Source organism: Pistacia vera, unplaced genomic scaffold (genome assembly GCF_008641045.1).
Source record: "Pistacia vera cultivar Batoury unplaced genomic scaffold, PisVer_v2 Contig845, whole genome shotgun sequence".
Taxonomy (NCBI): Eukaryota; Viridiplantae; Streptophyta; class Magnoliopsida; order Sapindales; family Anacardiaceae; genus Pistacia; species Pistacia vera.
The window spans coordinates 22059-43616 of NW_022196718.1; the positions used below are offsets into that span (position 1 = coordinate 22059).

General features: G+C 40.4%; 1 pseudogene; it reads right to left on the bottom strand.

The window, feature by feature from the left end:
* Positions 1 to 819: 819 nt before the first annotated feature.
* On the bottom strand, positions 820 to 21299 carry LOC116118444 (annotated as a pseudogene).
* Positions 21300 to 21558: the final 259 nt, after the last annotated feature.

Consider the following 21558-nt stretch of genomic DNA (forward strand, 5'->3'; position numbering starts at 1 on the left):
ATTAATTGTTGCTGAGTTTCAGTTCCCTTTACATAGACCACCTTCAACAACAGCAATACATCATTTTAAGTGGACTATATTTTTATTAGTGAGTAGAAAATGTAACATCCTGAAATTTGAAATTTGATTTAAGAGGTGATCTTGATTGTTTTATTCTTTTTTAGAAGTGATTTGAATTTAAAGTTTAAAAACATTTTAAGTGGATGTTTAATTAGTATTCCTGACTTGTTTGACAAGACAAAATCTGGTTGAGTGAATGGACTATCAGTAGCTGTCGGTTGCAGAAACATGGTAATAGGGCTAAGATTATAGAACAGTTGGGCACCTTTCCTTTCAAATCAAAGAGTATACATAAAAGAAGCTTCAATAACTCACACTTCAATCAAGCAAAAGATATTAATTTGTTATCTACCCCTTCCAATAATGTCACTGAGAAGTCCTTTATTTCAATTTCCTGGTGAAGTTTTAGCCCCCGTGCTTGTTCAAGAAGAAGTAATTCAAAATCAATTTCCATTTCATGGTGAAGATTCAGTCTTGTGCTTGTTGAACAAGAAGTAATTAAAAATCTATTCCGTATATTTTTTACTGGAGTTTTTTGGTCTTAAATTTTTTAACGTTGTGAATAACAGTTGTGTTTAACTAACATGAAATAAAACTGGAATCTAAAGTAAAAGCCAATCAATGGAATGGGGCTTCACTAACACTTATTTCTGGAGTTTTATCCACTATACTTAACCTTGTTGAGGAGATGTAATGGCTAGTATCTTCACATTCTTCATTTATATTATCATTAACAAAGGTGGTCACATCATCAAATGCCTATTCAGTCAAGTATCCAGGCTTAGAATTTACTGTACTCACTTCCACATCTCCATGAAGCATAGCAATCATGTGGAACATTGATGGCCTCGACGTGGGCAATGTTTGAGTACACAAAAGAGCTACTCCTATTACGACTCTTACTTCTTCCTCACAGAATTTAGATAGTTTTGAGTCCACTAGTTCTAGTTGGCAGTTGTTCTTGTATAGATGCCGAGCCTGGGAATTAAGTAGGAAAGATAAAAGTTGTTACATATGAGTGATTGGATCAGGAGGAGAAGTAGAAAAGAAAAGCGGAAAGGGTATATATATGCAGATCAAGTTTGGCCTCGTTTGGTTTTTTCAAATTTGTTTATCAAGTACTAGAAATAGTAAAAGGAGAAAAAAATGGTACATCAATGTCATTCATACCCAATCAAGAAGATATTCTTCTCTTCTTCCAAGCTTGAATTGAATCCAAGTTTGGCCTCCCACTAACAACCTCTAGAATCACAACGCTAAAGGCAAACACATCAATCTTCTCAGTAAGATATCCACGCATGGCATACTCTAGCGCAAGATATCCACTACATCAATACAATTGAGGCAAAATTCATTTCAATAATCTAATGAATGAAAAAAAATAATATTTTAATAAATTTTAGGTGCTAATCAAAAGTCTTACAATGTCCTTGCAACATGAGTGCTTATGTGACTCTTCTTATCATCATAAAGTTTGGCCAAACCAAAATCTGATATTTTGGGGATGAGATTACCATTAAGCAGAATATTACCGACTTTCATGTGTCGTTGTATAACTCGAAGCCTTGATTCCTCATAAAGATAAAATAGACCTCTTGCTACTCTTAAACAAATATCATAACGCGTTGACCAGTCAAGGTCCAAACTTCCTTTTCCTGCTTTGCAAAGTCACAAAAGTTCAACCTATTATTAACATGACAAATAATGCTAGGACTCCTAAGAAAAACTTAGTACTACATATATGCTATTCGCATACCAAAAATGCTTTATCAAGACTGTTGTTTTCCAGATATTCATAAACAAGCATTCGTTGTGCTCTCTCATAACAACATCCATGAAGTTTTACTAGGTTACAATGTTGCACGACAGACATGGTAGCAATTTCTGCAGCAAACTGGCTCTTCCATTGGTGGGATGCTGCAGATAATTGCTTCACAGTAATTACTATTCCATCACTGAGTATTCCCAATTGTGTAAAATGTTCAACTTGAAATGGTGAGAAAAATCAGTTAACAATTGATCAATTTTATATGATTATTATTGACCAAAACCAAATCCTGTCTTTATTTCATGAAACAAAGAGAATAGAACTCAAAGATGACCCGACTATTAACGATATAAAGCCAAAAAGATTGTCTTTTTACTTTAATATAGGACAAAAAGTAATGTTGAAACCTGTATTTAGTTCGAGAAAAAACAGTTAATCTTAAGACACCAAATGTGCTCACCACTCACGCACTGACTAGAACAATGACCTACCTTATAAACCGGTCCATATCCTCCCTCTCCGAGCTTATTTGTAGAATTGAAGTCTTCTGTAGTAGTCATTAGTTCCACATAACTAAAAGTGTATGGTCTAACATGCATGTCGATAAGCTCTGAAAATTTAACAACAAACTTAGCTTACTATCAGGAATGTTTGTCTAATCAAATACTTTAGTGGGGTTGTCAAGTCAAATATGTGAAATGTTGGAAATAACAAATGCAATTGTCTAATTGTGGCATTGTAACGCAGTTTTGTGTCTAAAGGGTAAGCAATTTGGTGAAAACTAAAACGACTAAGAGTTCCATATATTTCAAAAAGATGGCATAGTTCTGTTCCTTTTAATTAACCTAGAATCCAAGTTCTTATTCTAGAATCCAAGTTCATATCTTGTAATTAATGCACTTAAGAACTTACTAATGGAACTCTGCTTTAAGAATTAAACAAGCATTAGTAAAATACATTGTTCTTTTTTATGTACAAAAGCTTTCTTGCACATGAGCCAAAGTTTACTTGACAAGTTATGTAACTCACCTTCTTATTCAAACATTTTAGAAGGATTAAGTTAGCATATGGCCGATATGCTAACCTGAATAAAATACTATAACAGGATGCAGACTAATAATAGTATTTTCATAGCTAGTATATATGATAGATAATGTTGGTCAAAGGACGAAAATGCAAAAAATTCAAGTAGCAGAAGAAAAAGGTAATTCTGCAAGACGGTGTCGTTTGTGACTTTAGTAAAATCAGTTGTATAATAAGCTGTACTTTACAACTTTACTCTTTGTCTTTGTATTCATATAAAAGAGTAAAGTTGTTTTCCTTTACTGTACTTTGTAACGAATCTAGTTATCAAGTAAAGAAAATCAAACACATTTCTCTCTGTTTTTCTGCTTTGTTCGCAAACCCTAAGCTAGTTTTACAGATAAGACATCAGTAGAAAGATCTTTTGATTTACCATCATCAATAGTCTGCGGCCGTTTCCTTCTTTAGACAACGAAGAAAGTTGCCAGTAACAGAAATATAACCCCAAAAGCAACAACAATCCCCACAATTAGGCCTGTTCTCTTGTTTTGACTTAGAGGTTTGAAATCTGTATCAAATCATAGTATTTAACTTAATATCTTTATAATGCAACCAAATCAACCAAAATTTGTATCAAGCTTAGTAATTGACTCAATATCTTATATAATGCAAGGAAATCAACCAAACAATGGAAAAAGGACAAGAAGCTATTTATTGAACGTGGGGTAGCACTAATGGCCAAAATAGAATGTTTATATGTACCAATGTCAAGAATATAGCAAGTCCTTTTCCCAGCCTAAGAAAAGTGGATTTCCATGTAGTTTTCTGATACTTGAGTTGGATATTCTCTTTGAACTGCTCTCTTAAGGACTTCACCCGCTGCCCTTATTATGTCAAAATCTTTTTCAACAAGATTTCCCTAGAATAAATAGATTTAAATGTTGAAACAAAAACCAATAACTGTTGAAAGGAAATATATTGGGAAACGTATTACATTTAAGGTCATTCGTCATGCTTTAACCTCAACATAAACCTATGTGATGTATAGGTGAGGCATATTTGGCTAAAATAATCTGAATATGTAATACATACTTAAAGATATATATCGAAAACATGCCTCCAGAGACTTTTCCATCTAGTAGTAGTGAAACTAGCTAATTCTGCAAACTGGAGAGTCATAGTGTACTTTCCATTTTGAAGGCCTAAACCATAGTATCTTAAAGATGAAGTAGAGATTCGAGCACTTCGAAAAAGTCTCAACTCTTGAGTATTTGTGACTATAGATGTGGAATCAATTTTATATCCACATTATTGTTCTCAATAAAGTATCCAACATTACTAACTCTCCATCTATTTGTGTCTGTCAAATAGTATGCAGCTGGACCAAGAGGCTCATTGTCACTCTCATACACAATATTGTGAGATGTAATTGTTTGACTGGCACACTTAATTGCAAAGCTCGAATCTGCATACCAATTAATGTAACCTCTTATCAAGGCAAACCATTAAGAATATGTATGTCTAAAAGTTTGATTTATAATATTTAATTAGTTGTGATCATATATTTCATATTAATCATTTTTCTTTTTCAACAATGAGAAAAGGGGTATTATAAAGATATAATAATAAATAATATATCTTTGTTATGAGTGAATTAAAAATTTGAGTGAGGGTGACTAAGGAAATAATGAAGATAGGTAATATATAGGAGGGGTTTAATTGCAAAGAAAAATGAAAAATCTTGGTGTCTTGTATCTTAGCCAAATAGAAAGAAAAAGAAAAGAAGATAAGCTTTCTCTCATTCTTACAAAGAGTTAGCTACCGGTGAGAAGAAAATAAGGAAAAGAAAAGAATGAGGAGAAGGAAAGAAAAAGAGAAATAGTAGAAAAATTGGTTTGTGTTAAAATAGAGAGGCACACAAAAATTTATTAGAGCTGGAGAATATTTAATTGGTTGGATTTAGGATTGACAATTGATATCAAAGTCGGTTCGTGACTCAAAAATGAAGTGTGACGACCTCACGAGGATTTGAGGTCCATAAGGTAAAGAGTTTGTTTCATCCTCCATTGCTAGCAAATGAGTTTAGGATTCAATTTATAAGGCTTAGGTCCTTATAATTAAGTAGATGCATTTTGGCTGTTTACCAGTTGTCCAGTTGTGTGAAGCTCGAAAGCAAACGCGTGCAAGCCTACATCCAAATGATTAAAGCCAGAGGATGATATCTACTTAGTTGGATCCTATTCAAAGCCATGAGGATAGGTAACTTTATGAAAATATATAATCCTTTGAACTTGTATGAATTGATGTATTTAATAAATATTGGTGTGGACGGAGATCACATGTTTGTTATGTATGTTGTGGGTTGATGAATGACAATTAGAAGTGTTTTTAACAGAATATTTAAATCTGGGACGGGTGTTACTTTACCTAAATTTTAACCCTAAACTCTCAAAACCACAAAATGGAGAAGTTGTACTTACAGATTCGAGAACCCTGATTGCAAGGAAAATTGCGTTGGAGAAGTGCAGCCCATACGGGAGAAATTGAACGAAGGGGAGGAAAATAGAAATCATGTTAGATAGTGGGAACTAACTAATAAAGAACCCATCTCATAAGTTATTCATTATTATTCAATTTCAATATCGATATAGAAAGTCTCTAGCATTCTACCAAAACACAGAACAAGAGAATTACATTTATAATTAGAACTTTCTAGGTTGAAGTTGTTGGCCACTAAGTTAGTACAATTGCACCAATAGCATTGTGAATGTTAGTTTCATTATTGTGTAAATACTTTACTAGAAAGTAGAAATTTATCTAAGAAAATGTGAAATGTATAGTAAAGATGTTAAATAAATTATATGTTCAAAAAAGTTGAGGACGTGCAGTTGTAAATTTTGTTGTCGAATCCAAGAAGGTAGGTTGCCGAATAGATTATTGTAAGATACGTCTCTGGCAACATCAAGTGAGGAGAATGTTAACTACACAATATAGTTGGTTGCTACTATAAAATTCAGGCATTATTCAAATAACATTGTTTATACTCCCCAATTTTTTTCCCAGGAACCCCACAAGTCTAAGTAATATACATTAATCCAGGAGAAGCTATGCACTTGAAAGTCTAGATTAAGAATGCAAGTTTAGCATTTTGCTAGAGTGACTTTGTATACAAACTAGGGTTCCTAGAAAAACTCAACTTGTAACTACACCTTTTTGGTTGGTACAATTAGTTCAACATTCTATTTTGGGAATGCCGTAATGAGTTGATGCAAATATGTCAGAAGTACTTACACATTGAGAAGTTTTGGACTTTTATCTACAAGGAGGGTACCATTTAACTGATTATTTCCAAGAAACCTAAATACAAAACTAGTAACTCATGTTTCACTATAATGAGTAGGGAAGTAATAGCCACAACAAACCATAATTGGTAGGTGATGGAACTCCCTATCAATTTCAACAAATCCAGTAACAAAACAGTACGAAAACGCAAGATATGGCAACCCAATTCTGGAACTAATCGATATTGTATTGATTGAATGGAAATGGTTTTTTAACAAGGAAAAAAGCAGCAAACAATTCAAAGAGAACCAATGTTTCCTTGCAGTTCGAGAAGTTAGGGACCTCCCTTAATGACCCTTTGAAAAATATGCCTATCCTTCCGTAAACTCTCTTCCCTTTATATGCTAATCCCTTAACTGAAATATTCCTCCCACTAACAAATTGATTCCCCAATACGTGGATATTTCTCAACCAACTCCCACTAGCACACATGCACACTCACACACCCAACACTCTACTGCCCCTTTTATGCCTTTATATTGATAGACTTTACTAATGGGAGGTCTCATCAGTAGGTTACAAGAAAGCCTATGAACTCAAACTGAAAAGCGAGATAGGAATCTATCCACTTATATTGTTGAAACTCAGATCTCTGAAGAAAAAATATTATAATTTACAATTATAAGACGAAGAAACTTGCTAACAACCAAAAAGTAATGGAGGTAAAAATAAAAAGAATAAAAGTGAATAAATAACCTACAGATGCTACAAACTCTCGTTGTCACTAATGAGAGATGGAATTGAATCAGAAATTTTGTTATTCCTTAGTACTCTGCATCATATGGAACCAACCGTCATGAACAAAGAAAGAAGAAAAAGAAAAACACGAAAGACATATATGACATAATTCAACACATGATATTACAACTTTGACAATGTTGCCTTACAAGTAGTTAAAGATTTCAAATTCCTTATAAATGCCAATGACGATGAGCTCCCATTTGATATATCGCTCATTCTCCTAAATTTTTATTTTTCATGGGATTAAGATTGTTAGCATTGATAATTGCAATAGTAAAACATGATCAATGAAATATTGCTAGTGAACACTCACAAATCTGTCAGACTTGTTAGCTTGGAAAAGGATGACGATATCGGCCACTCAAAAGAGTTTCCTTGAAACCTCCTACAATAAAATGTATGACAAGAAAAAAAAAATGAAATTCTTAGTTAAAAATCTTTAACCTAAAATAACTAACGAGTGATTTAGCAAAAAATAGAAAGAAAAAAAAAAAGCTAAAATAGTTTTCTCACAATTGTTTCAGTTTTGACCAGTTTCCTATAAAGTCAAGGATCCTTCCTATAAGTTTAATGTCAAAAGTGCACCTGAGCATGATAATAAGAGTTTATTTAAGATCTGATGCAAGCCATTTTTTCATTAGCATTTGGTTTACTCACATTCTTCCCTTTAGGGAGAAAATTCTTCTGTTTAATTTAAGAATAAAAAATTTCCAATTAGAAAATTAACATAATCAAGATGTCCTTATAGTATCTATAGGTTCTTTATATTAGAAAAACTTGATGGAATCTGACCACTCACTCCGGAATTGTCAATATATCTACCAAGGCAAAGAATATTTATAAATTCCATCATAATTCAGTATCTTGACAATAAAAGCCATCACCAAGTAAACGAATTGACACATGATAGTATAATCTTGTGTGAAGGAACTGAGAATTTGGTTTATGTTAAAGCTAAGATTGTACAAAACATTATAGAGTAGGTTATAGAAGCAACATGTTGCATTGAAAATGAAACCAAAAAGTCTAAAAAAAACTTACAATAACTGTAATTTCATCAAATTACCAAGCTCAGATGGCAGAGGACTAGAGAAGTTGTTTGCTCCAATTCCCCTACATCCCCAAGAATTTAGCTCTTTAGTTATATAATTGTGATGCAATTACAAAAAAAAAAAAGGAGTTCGTACAGTAAATTATCAAAAGTTATATAGTTAAGAAGGGGAAAGAGTTTGAGCTTATAGGAATTCTAATTTAGAAAGCATCCCAAGCTCTTTTGGAAGCTGCCCAGATCATCTATTAACGTCGAAGTCCCTGACCAAAATGAGATCTAATTAGCATTAACAAAAAAAAAAAAAAAAAGGAAAATAGTATGAGTTTCAAAATTAAAAGTTTATATCAATTGCTTATAGGTTTATTAACGCAGTTAGATTGCCGATAGATGGAGAAAAGGAACTTGACAAGCTGTTAGTTTCAAACACCTATTAAAAACAGAACAACTGGTAAGATTAATATTTAAGAACACAAAGCTAAAATCATTTTATGATGTTGATACAGTATGGTGTCAAGAGATTTAAACATAATTCATTGAAATAAAGTAAAATATTTTAATAACCACCAACCCTCATCTAATGATCTAAAAATAAGCATATATGAAAGAGTAAACAACATGTTCCCACCCAAGGTTTAGCGTGGGTAGTTTCTAGGTTTCAAAAATTCCAAACTCCTACCTACAAATTAACACCATTTCGTTTCTTTTAACAGTTAAATGGCTAAAATGGTAATTTCTTATATTTTAATATTTTCATTTTTGAAAAAAAAAAAAACATTCTCTCAGCCACTACCTAAGCGATGCCACCACACCTTCTTATTCATAGAAGGTCAACAGCAACGCCACCACCTTCTCACCACACCCTCGAGCTGAAGCTCTGAAAAATTAAGCTTATCATTACTACAATAAAAAATGAAATGCGAATTGGATGGCTACGAAATGGAACTCACACTCATTTACTATTACGTCAATTCGGCTCTTGATCTCTTCCAATAGCAAGCAAACACCTAGATCTCTACCAGCTGCAAACCCTCTAAAAGCCCTGGCAACCATCACTGCTGCCACCACTATCCCAAAACCCATCCCAATTCTTCTCATAATCCTCATCTCCTCCACCCTAACCTCTGCAAAATCCAACCACTTCTCCAAAACCCTCTCTCTGAAATCCTTTGGCCTAAAAAAACAAAAGCTTAGCCATCTCCACTTCTACTTCCACCACATTGTTAGCAACAAATAACTTAGCGTCACCAAGGCCACCATGACCAACAAATCCGCCACTCTCTTCGGCCTAGATGCCAACAACACATAACTCAAATCAAGCAATTGGTTGTCTCAATCAAGCAACACTCACCCTCTTTGGCCTAGATGCTAACAACACACAACTCAAATCAAGCGGTTGGCTGTCTCAATCAAGCAACACACAACTCAAATCAAGTAATCAGAGCTCTCAATCAAATCCAATCAGGTGGGCATTCAGAGAGCAGTAGGCAACGCAGAGAGAAGACTAGGGCACGCCATCTGATTGTGAGAGTTCTCTCAATCTGATACTCATGCAATCGTGTGCTTGAGGGAGGAGGGGAGGATCTTGGCTACTGGTTAGGGGGAGAAATGGGAGGTTGTGGTTGTGGTTGAGGGAGGGAGAGAGAAGTGGTAGAGGGGAGGGAGATGAAGAAGATGAAGATGGAAGGAGGGGGGGAGATAAAGAAGAAATAAGATGGAAGGGCAGTTTGGTAATAGCATCCTCTGCATATGTGTCAATACACCCAACAATCACTAATGGTGTTACTTTATGGTGGGAACCTGAAATTTATGAAACATGGGAATTCCCTATCGCTAAACCTTGGGTGGCGATTGGGTGGTGTTGATGAGTGATTTTGACACTAACGAAACGCACGTGTGAAATGTTGGGTTGGCCCAAAAGACACACGTGAATTGAAAGGAAAAATGACACTAAATGCAGTGAGAAATGAGTTTTAAAGTGGTTCGGATGCTAAGGAAGCAAATCCTACGTCCATTGATGTTTTTATTAATGATAATGGTCAGGTCGCTTTAGACAACTGACTTTACACTGATGATACAAGGTATCAAAGATTGTCTTTTCTAGAGAGAGAGAGAGAGTTTTTGTCAAGAGTAAAATGTGCGAATCCTCTTAATGAGAGAGGAGCTCCCATTTTATAGTGGGATGCCTTGAGATAATGATCACTGAATTTGTAAGTTGGTGGGATGATCTGTGCAAATCCTTCTTTAGAGTAATTCACGTGATTTGCTGCAGGGATTGGACACGCGAGATCATCACAACTCCTGGCTGGCCTGACATGCACCCATTACTCTAACGGAAGCAAGCTGTGGGTGTTACCATGATCACACGACGCAGCTATGCCAGAATGCCAGCAAGCTCTTCCCGAGGTCTGACCTTTCGCACTTAACTGGGCACCACGTTAGCCCTATTTTCCCAGGCATAACAGAAGTCCCCTAGTTTTTAAGGTTTGAGAATCGAACCTTGGAAACTACAAGTCATGCCACAATTGGATGATTCCTGGAGATTCTGGTGATTCTGACCTATCTGAAAGTAGGTCGGGAAGACACTTTTTTGAGAACGACCTCACACATTCATTGTTTACAGAGGACGAGCGACCTGATTTCATCAGATGTCACCTGTTGTCCTTTTGATATGCGTGCATTTAATGAAACAGTCCCTGTGCTGATAGATGTGCCCTATACGTGATAAGTGCCAGCCAGATGCATTAAATGCGTTGTGCGTTGACACAGTACGCCTTATCAGGACATTAAATGTGTTGTACGTTAGAATGACGCCCTTTATCAGAGCATTAAATGTAGATTTGAGACGCAATTAATGCTCTGAGGAAGAGAGATGGTCTTCGTTTGAGCTTTTCAACGGAAGAGATAAAGGTTTGACTTTATCCAATCGTGACGCTCACTCTTCCCCGCTGATGCGCGACACGTGGCCATAATCAACAGTGAGAAACCTTTATTGCCCAAACGCCATTTCGATTCCAAGAAATTAAAATGCCAATTCATACGCTATAAAAACCTCGAGTCATTCTCAGGCAATGTCACCAGAGCCTTTTTCTTAGAGAGTAAAAGATTTTCGCAAACTTGGAACCTCTGTCTTTCAAACCAGCATTTTTTCAGTATTCGAAGCGGAAGCTATTCTCATACTCCGAGAGGTAAGAGCTTTTCCCTGTCTTTGTTTCGTTATTTTCCATGGTTGAATGGCGTCTGTCTTCTAGTAGCCTATCGGAGACGAGATGCTTAGGTTGGGTTCGAGCCATGAATGGCGGCTCGAATCATGCCGTTAGGGTTTCCTTTGGAATTTAGGGAGTTTGTTTCCTCCCACATCATTGTACGAAATAGCATACAGTGGCTAAATGACCTTCCTGCTTGTCGCTTTCGCAGACTAGCAAAATGGACCCCTTAGTAACCAGATCCGAACAGGGAACCGGTTCGTCCCCACAGGGTGCTCCAAACATCCCTATCGAGGTCTTCTCGGTTCCTATCGAGAATGAGCTTGAGAGGGTAATAAAGCAGTACGGCATCGAGGTGGATGCTTTCCTTGATGTGGCACACTTGTCGCAGTACCAGCTAAGTGGTCTGGCCGCGGTCTCCGAGGAGATCATCAAGGGTGGGGGTTTGATCCTTTTCCACCCTTTCATCAGGTCGCTTTTGGACCACTTAAGGGTCGCGTCGATGCAGTTGACTCCAAACGCGTACGTCATTGTCGTTGCAATGTACATTGCGTGCCAAGGGAACGGACTGGACAAGCTGACCGCGATGGAGGTCAGCTGCTCATATTATTTGAAAAAGAGCAAGGACAAGGACTCTTACTGCTTGTCTAGGCGACCTACTATCGCCGATGGGATACACAGCTACCCGAGCAACGCGGGGGCCTATGAAACAAAGTTTTTCTTCTTTCATTATGACGGCCATTGTTGCTTCTAGTAACCGAGTAGGCTTTTTTTTTTTTTTTTTGACAAATTCATTGGACTCGAAATATGCTTTTCTAACGACCTGATTCCTTTTTGACAATTAACAAGACGATCGACCTAGGGCTGCTCTTCAATAGAAGTAGGATCGTGCACTTCGGCTCCCTACCCGAGGACAAGCGCGATGTGAAGAAACTCGTGACGACCACGAGTTTGTGAAAATACGGTTTCTTCAATGCAAATGCGTCGTTAGAGCCCCCATTGAGTAAGTCCTGCTAACTGATCCCTTTCTGGTCGTGTAAAGTGATATTTTGGCTAATGATGCTTTGCATGCAGTGACCATACCTCCGAAAGAGTTAGAGCAGCCGCGACGAAGGCCGCTCACTTTCCCTCGGAAAGAAAAGCCAAAGCGGCCGAAGCTGCTTTGACCATTCCACCGGCTGAAGGCGTAACATCAGGCCCAGGCGCGACCTTTCAGAACTTCTCAGGCGCAACCATCAAAGGACGTACTAGTACGAACGGCAAAGGTCTCCCAGCCATCGCTTGCTCGCCCGAGGCTGAAGACAATGGCCCAGCGAAAGAAGAGGAAACAGATTCGAGTCGAGGAGTCAGAGACTGAATCAGAGGGCGATCAATCAAAGAGGTCACGGCCGGACGCAAGCAAGTCGGTCAAGGAACCTATGGACGACATGATGGCTGTTGAGGCCACGAAGAAGGATACTCCAATGCTGGACTTGCTGGGGAACCTACCGGAGTACCTGCAGCCAGTGGTCTACGCCCTATTGGAATGCGAACTCTCAGAATCATTCGAGCAGTTTGCAAGTTCCAGCGATGTGGACCTAATGTCCACATCGGTCTAACACTTGAGCAAGGTGAATGAATTGTCCTCGACGAGGACTTCCCTTAGCCTCTTTTGATTAGCTAACTCTATCTTTCTTTGTTCGTAGGCTCTTCTTTCCATACGAATGTCCATGGAGAAGGTTCAACTGGGAGCCACAAAGGGACGTGTTGCTCTGAAGGAAGAGAACACAATGCTCAAGCAAAGCTTGAAAGCTGTCGAAACAGAGAGAAACTTATTTTCTGAGTCGGTGAACAGGTACCTGAACAAAAGAGACGCGGCTCTTCATACGGTGGACTTCCAGAAGGCGCAACTCAAGAAGCATGGAGACGAAGTAAAGGAGCTACAAAGGACCATAGCCAGACTCTCCAAGAAGGCCGGGGAGAAGGACCAGGAGCTCAGAGCGACCTATCTACAGGCCTCGCGAACTGAACTCAGAGAGGGACACCTCTGAGAAGTGAAGGCAAGCTCTCGAAGTTGAACTTCAGGAAAGTCAAGAAAAGGTTGCTTCCTTAACACAAGAGATGCAGGATTAGGCAGCGAAGGTCGAGGAGAAGGCTGTCGAATGGGCAATCGACTCTATTTATGCCTTGCGACCGAAAAATCCGCGACTTGACTTGTCCGACCTCCCGAAAGACTGGCAAGATACACTTATGTCCATGGCGTGGGAGGATGATGAAGCGGCGGCCTCCCGAGCAGGAGGTTCAGGACACGCCTCGGATAAGCCCTCAGTCGACCAGCCCTAGGACAATGAGGTTGGCCCTCTAGGAACTGGATTAGGGCTTATAGTCATGTCATTTTGCCTGTTGTACTCCATATTAATGAAATACATTTCTTCTTTTACAATTTCTGTTTGCTTTATTATACATGAGTACTTCCTGATTGCTTACATTTACTGAAACAAGTGTGATGGCATAACACATTCACACGAACAAGATTACATGCGAAGATTGTTACAAGCGCACAAAATGACACTTTACAAGGAAATTATTTACACAAATTGCAAGTTAATTTACAAGGAAAACTGAGTTCAGAATTACATATAGTCGAAGGTGCTCAGCATTCCAAGCTTGGGGTACCTTGGAACCGTTCAACCTTTTGAGATGATAAGTCCCCAGTCTTATCACTTTGTCGATGTGGTATGGACCTTCCCAGTTTGGTCCTAACACTCCTGCACTTGGTTCCCTAGTACCGAGAAGAACTTCCTTTAGCACAAGGTCGTCGACCTGGAAGTCTCTTCGCCTGACCTTCGAATCGAAGAACCTCTTCGCGTGTTAATGATAGGCCGATATGCTTAGCGATGCCTTGTTGCGATGTTCTTCAACAAGGTCTAGGCTTGCTCTTATAAGCGCTTCATTATCGGCCTCATTGTACAAGTTCCTCCGAAATGAACTAGTTCCCACCTCTACAGGGATCATCACTTCACATCCGTATGCTAGCGAAAAAGGTGTTTCTAAGGTGGAGGTTCTTGGAGTAGTTTTGTATGCCCATAGGACTTCAGGGAGGTCGTCAGCCTAATTCCCTTTGGCTGTGCCAAGTTTGGCCTTCAGAGTGTGCTTGATGGTTTTGTTGACAGCTTCAACTTGGCCATTTGCTTGTGGGCTTGCTACTGAGGCGAATTTTTTATGGATGCCCAACTTGTCGCAAAACTGTTTGAATTCCTCGTTGTCGAACTGTTTCCCGTTGTCTGAGATGAGGGTATGAGGAATTCCGTAGCGGCACACAATATTCTTGAAAACGAAGTCCTTGAGCTTTCTGGTCGTGATCACGGCTAGCGGTTCAGCTTTCACCCATTTGGTGAAGTAATCTATCGCGACCACGGCATATTTGACTCCCCCTTTACCAACTGGCATGGGACTGATGAGATCGATCCCCCACATGGAAAAAGGCCAAGGGCTAGTCATGGTTATCAGTTCGTGGGAGGGAGCTCGTGGTATATTCGCGAACCGCTGGCACTTATCACACCTTTTGACAAAGTTGCAGGTGTCATCTTGGATTCGGGGCCAATAGTACCCTTGACTAACAACCTTGTTCGCAAGAGATCACACAACGTTGTGATTATCGCAGATCCCTTCATGTATCTCTCTCATGATATAATCTGCTTCTTCGCTAGTCACACATCGGAGGAGGGGGGCACTAAACCCTCACCTGTAAAGCTGGTCTCCGATGAGGGTGTAGCAAGCAGATCTTGTTTGTAGAACCCTTGCCTCGACCTTATCGTCTGGTAAGATCTTAACCTTGAGATACCGAGTAATGGGTGTCATCCATGAGCCTGAACCCGTTACATTCACGGCCTATTCGATTTGGCTGATACTGGGGATTTCAATGAATCGAACAGGAATGCTCTCTAGTGCATCTGAGTCTAATGATGGGGCTATCCTTGCCAAGGCGTCTGCCATAGAATTGTTTTCTCTGGGGATCTGAGTGATTGCGAAGTGTTTGAACGGCTCATGTGCGGCCTTAGCTTTCTTCAGATAATTGATCATGTTCTCTTCCTTTGTTTGATACTCTCCCAAAATCTGGTTAATGACCAGCATGGAGTCACTGTGGATGCTGATCGTGGTTGTGCCCATTTCCTTGGCCAACCTGAGTCCAGCGAGCAGAGCTTCATACTTGGCCTCATTATTAGTTGCTTTGAAACCGAACCGGAGAATGCCATGAATGCGAGCCCCTTCGAGACTCAATAAGAGAAGGCCCACTCCGGCCCTCTTTCTGTTCAATGATCCATCGACGTAGAGGGTCCAGGTCAAGAGATTTTAAACAGTTTCCTAGATGACTTCGTTGGGCTGTTCCGACTCGTTCGCTGGATGATGCGAAAACTCTGAGATAAAGTCGGCAATAGCCTGCCCTTTAATAGCTACTTTTGGTTTGTAATGGAGATCAAACTGGTTGAGTTCCATAGCCCATTTGAGCAATTTTCCCAATGCCTCTGGTTTTTGGAGGACCTGCCTGAGCAGGTAATTAGTCAATACGTGAACTATATGTGCATGGAAGTAAGGTCACAACTTTCGGGAAGCGATCAGTAGGGCATAGGCTAATCGCTCCATTTCCATATACCGCATCTTGGCATCCAACAGACGTTTGCTTGTGTAATATACTGGCCATTGCATTCCGTTCTCTTCCTGAACTTGAGCTGCACTGACTGCGAACTGCGAGACAGACAGGTACAAAAGGAGGATCTCTTGTGGGAAAGGTTTAGACAGAAGTGGTGGCTTCCCGAGGTGTTCTTTTATTCTCTGGAAGGCCTGTTCACACTCGAAAGTCCATTCAAACTTCTTATTGGCCCTAAGTACATTGAAGAATGGCAAGCAGCGATCTGTTAGCCTTGATATGAAGCGACTTAGCACAGATATATGCCCGTTCAGGCTCATAACCTAATTTTTTTTTTTTTTTTTTGTCGGGCTCTTCATATTGAGGAGAGCTTGGATTTTTTTGGGGTTGATCTCAATTCCCCACTGGTTAACCATGTACCCTAGGAACTTTCCCAAGGATACTCCGAATGAACATTTGAGGGGGTTCAACTTCATTTGGTACTGCCGGAGGATGCTGAACATCTCAACGAGATGTGCTACATGATCTGGAGCGACATGGGACTTCACCAACATGTCGTCTATGTAGTCCTCCATCGATCTGCCTATCTGTTCAGAGAACATCCGGTTAACCAGTCGCTGGTAAGTTGCACCAGCGTTCTTGAGGTCGAAGGGCATAACTTTGTAGCAATACAGTCCCCGATCTATAATAAAAGATGTATGCTCTTCGTCTGGCCCCGTACATCAGAATTTGATTGTATCCTGAGTATGCATCCATAAAACTTAGCAGCTCATGCCTCGAGGTGGCATCCATGAGCTCGTAAATTCTTGGCATGGGGAAACTATCTTTTGGACATGCCTTGTTGAGGTCGATGAAGTCGACACAGGTCTGCCATTTGCCGTTAGGCTTCTTTACTAGAACTAGGTTGGCACCCCAGGTCAGATAAAGTGCTTCTCGGATGGACCCATTTCGGAGGAGGTTATCCACTTCGAGCTTCAAGGCAGCATATCGCTCCAGGTCCATCGCTCTCTTCTTTTAGCGAACTAGCTTGGCTTCACTGTCGATGTTTAATGCATGGCAAATAACATTCAGGCTGATCCCGACCATATCTGCGTGCGACCATGCAAACACATCGATGTTTTCCCTAAGGAAGCTGGTAAGGTCGGTAGCGAGCTGGGGATTGAGATTTTTACCGATCCTTAGCACCCTGCTAGGTTCAGTTTGGTCGACCAGTACTTTAGTCAGGTCCTCAACTGGCCTACTGGAAGGGCTCTATATTATCCTCGGCTGGGCTAGGCTGTGGCTCTATCCGGCTGATCGTCATTGTCTGGTTGTGATCGCCGCGTGAGGTGCCTTTGCCTTTGCACGCCATCTGAATTGCTTTCACTTAGCAGTCCCGAGCTGCACGCTGAGACCCGTTAACTTTCCCAATCCCCGTCGGGGTGGGAAACTTCATTTTCAAATGGTATACTGAGGTGACCGCCTTGAAGTGTCTCAGCAGAGGTCGCCTCGGAATTCCATTACTCCATTACAAGCGGATGGGCAATCTACTACCAAAAACTCAATTACTCTGGTCACTTCGTCGAAGTCAGCCAACGTGACTGGGAGTGAGATCATGCCCTTGGGGAGCATGTGGTCCCCTATGAAGCCATATAGAAGGAACGAGGCAGGTTTCAAGTCTGCCTCGTCCAAATTCATTCTTTCGAAATTTGAAGTGAACAGGATGTTCACAGCACTTCCGTTATCCACTAACATTCTCTAGACATTATGGCACCCTATAAGGGGCGTTATCACAAGGGCATCTTTGTGAGGATGATGTAGTCGGGCCACATCTTTTTCTGGCAAACCTTCTATGGTCGCTGCGCCACACTCAACGCTCTAATGGGCTCGTGATGTGCCTCGCGAGCATACCTTTCTTGGGCACCTCGCGAGTTTCCCGCGAAGTGCGGTCCCCCAAAAATTAAATTGAGGGTGCATACTCCTTTCTGATCACAATGCTTCTTACTTGACTCCCCCTGATTTTTCTCTTGCAAGGGAGCAGAGTCATCAATATACTCCTTGAAATGTCCCTGTTTGATAAGGTTTTCGATCGCCTGCTTGAGAGCTCGACATTCATCGATATGGTGCCCATTGTCCCGATGATCCCGATGATAGCGACAATATTTTTTATTATTTCTGGCTGTCGCTAGAGTTTTCATGGGCTCGGGCTCTCCGAGCAGGCTGGCCTCCTCGGATTTATCGAGAATAGCCGATACAGAAGCGTTCAATGGAGTATATTGGTTTCTATCGCGATTGTGATGAGGGACGGGGGCATAGGACGTTTTGGGCTCGTAATGAGGTTTCTTCCCTCTTTGCTGATCGTTTGCGTCACCCCTGCGATTAGCTCTTCTACTATCCCCCCGACCAGGTGCACTGCCTAAAGTGTCATGGTTGCAATGGCAGAGTGCTGCCATTGAATTTTCTATTCGGAGGTATTTCTCTGCGAGATTATAGAATCCAGTGAGGAAAACATCATCCTCAGCCTGTAATTCTTTCCATAGGTCAGTCTGTGGATGGACTCCGGCTATGATGAGAGTCCGAATAGACTCTTCAGGAGTATCAGCCACCTTGTTGAGTTCTCTATGGAAACGGTCAATGTAGGACTAGAGGGATTCATCCCTTTCTTGCCTTATATTGCTAAGGTAGCTCAAAGGCATCGAGAACTTCTGATTTGCTTGAAAATGCCTTAGAAACGTCGCGCTCATCTGAGGCCACGAACTGATGGATCCCGCTGGGAGTGACCTGAACCACCGTTTGGCATGGGAGGTCAAAGTCACTGCCAAATAATGACATTTTACTAGATCTGAGACCTGGTGAAGCTCCATCAAGTCGTTAAATTCATACAAATGATCTTGCGGATCAGAGTTCCCATCAAATGCCTGCATGTCGGGCATCTTGAATCCTGGTGAGAGAGGAGTGGCTAACACTTTAGTAGAGAAGGGAGATGCAGATGTGACATGCCCCTGCTCATTTTGTTGAGCTCGCAGTTTATCTAGAGCTCGCTACAGCTGCTCAATTTGGGGCAATGGAGCCGCTTGGGGATTGCTTTTACCCATGCGAGTTCGACCTCGTGATTACGGTTGAGGAAAGTCTGGAGGTCGGGTTCCTCTTCGACTCGGCCATCGGTTCCGGCCACTCTCGACACACGCCGGCTAGAGGCGTGTGATGGCGATGAAAGGTGCGTGGTATTTTCACGACCTTCGCGGTGGTAAGAACCACCCTGTGAAGTGTGGGACCCTCTCGTACGGTGATGATTAGGATCGTTTTGCTGGTGGTGATAGGAATCGCCCCAACCAGCACTTTTATGGGTGTGCTCTTGCGACGTGGCATGAGACAGCTCGGGCTGTGTCCTTTCACAGAGTCTCAACGAGATTGGTATTCTGCTCGGGACGCGATCAGAATTTACTGGCCCTTTGGAGCCCATGGGCTTGCTTTTTGCCACTTGTTTACCTTTTTGTCTACGCGCTACAGTGCTCGCGGCACGGGCTATTTCCCTTTGCTGCGCTTTCGCGCGACCTGTAGGCGTTTTTGGCGGTTGTACTGCTGCAGCTGACTTGGATGGCACGCCTTGGTCCAAAATGTCTAGCCTTCGGTTGACCATTTGGAGAGTATTATCAAACCTCTCTAGGTAGCTTCTAATAACAGGGTCATGCTGTGAACTTGACAGGATATCTCCTATAGCATTTTGCGGGGCTAAAGTTTTTTTGGAAGAAGCATCCCCCTGAACTTGGGGGAGCCCCTCAGCGCCCTGGTTTGTTTGCTCAGGCTCTGGTTGGCAGGCCACTTGTTGCTGTAGGACTGGTAGGTTGAAGATTCTCCTGATGAAGGATGAACACTAAACCAGCCCTCCTTCTAGCGCCAAACTGTTGATGCGTGATTTTGACACCAATGAAACACACGTGTGAAATGTTGGGTTGGCCCAAAAGACACATGTGAATTGAAAGGAAAAATGACACTAAATGCAGTGAGAAAGGAGTTTTAAAGTGGTTCGGATGCTAAGGAAGCAAATCCTACGTCCAATGATGTTTTTATTAATGATAATGGTCAGGTCGCTTCAGACGACTGACTTTACATTGATGATACAAGATATCAAAGACTATCTTTTCTAGAGAGAGAGAGAGTTTTTGTCAAGAGTAAAATGTGCGAATCCTCTTAATGAGAGAGGAGCTCCCATTTTATAGTGGGATGCCTTGAGATAATGATCACTAAATCTGTAAGTTAGTGGGATGATCCGTGCAAATCCTTCTTTTAGAGTAATTCACGTGATTTGCTGCAGGGATTGGACATGTGGGATCATCACAACTCCTGGCTAGCCTGACGTGCACCCATTATTTTGACGGAAGCAAGCTGTGGGTGTTACCATGATCACACGACACAGTTGCGCCAGAATGCCAGTAAGCTCTTCCCGAGGTCTGACCTTTCACACTTAACTAGGTGCCACGTCAGCCCTATTTTCCCAGGCATAACAGGTGGGAACATGTCCTTTACTTTATATGAAATATACAAAACCATATAGGGAGGTAAGGAACTTCAAACTCCATAGCTCATCTGGGATCACACCGTCAACTTCCAGTGCGGAAATTCTCCTATAATTTAAGATATTGTAAAACTAAGCAACCTGAAATTAAAAAAAGGCTTGAGTTCTCAAAATTTTTCTTTTTCTACTTACATCTCGATAATCTGGTAAAGAGTGTCTTCGTTGAAAGAACAACCACATTTGATAAAGGGGTTGTAACCTTTGGTAGCAAGGGCAATAAAGTCATCAATGGCAGCTCCACTACATGGCTCTCCACTTATATTCTATTGATTTGATTTTTAGAATTCCCCCATTTTTCAAAAATCACATTCAATGCTGCCATTGTTATGGAAGAGAAGCAATTCAAAAAATGAGAAGAATGAAGTGAGTGATAAAGTCTGAATGTGAAGCATATTTCAGAGTTAAAATAATAAAAAGAAGATAAGTAAAATTTTACTTAGAAGCAGACCTTCACGAGGAGCTGTAGTGGCTTAAGCTTCATTTGGAGCAATATCAAGTTCAAGAAGGTGCAAGAAAACCAATGTTACTCTTGTTTAATATTTGTTTCTTCAAGAATAATAACTTGTAATTATAACTTCATTAACAACTTTAAAACTTATGCACATCTCGACTAATCCCCTGACCGCAAACAAGGCTTCCAAAACAGGGCAAGCCCAACAGTCCGTGGTGAACAATATTGGCAACCCTTCTTGTGATTTGAACCTAAGATCACAAGGGGAGTGAATCCCTTGGCCCCAAGCCTTTACCACTGGGTCAACCCATTGTTGGTTTCATTATTATAACTTGATTTTTATTTGCAGATATCCCCCATTTTTCATATAATGCATTCAGTGCTCTAACTGTTATCATGCAAGTACATAAATTAAAAATAAGATAGAACGTAGTAGCAAACCTATATTAGGAGCTGTAGGAACTTGATCTACCTTCATATTCTACTGGGTTTGAGCTACATTAGGTACAAGAAGGTGTAAGAAAATGTAATTGACATATAAGCAAACAATTGGTAAAACTTAAGCAGCTGATTTCATCAACATTATCATTACATGTATAAACCAATATTACTCTTGTTTAATTTTTGTTTCTTCAAGAACAATAATGTGTAATTATATAACTTGATTAACAACATTGTTGTGTCGTTATTATAAGACATATTCTTTGTCCTAGTTGATTTCACTAGTCTACAATAGT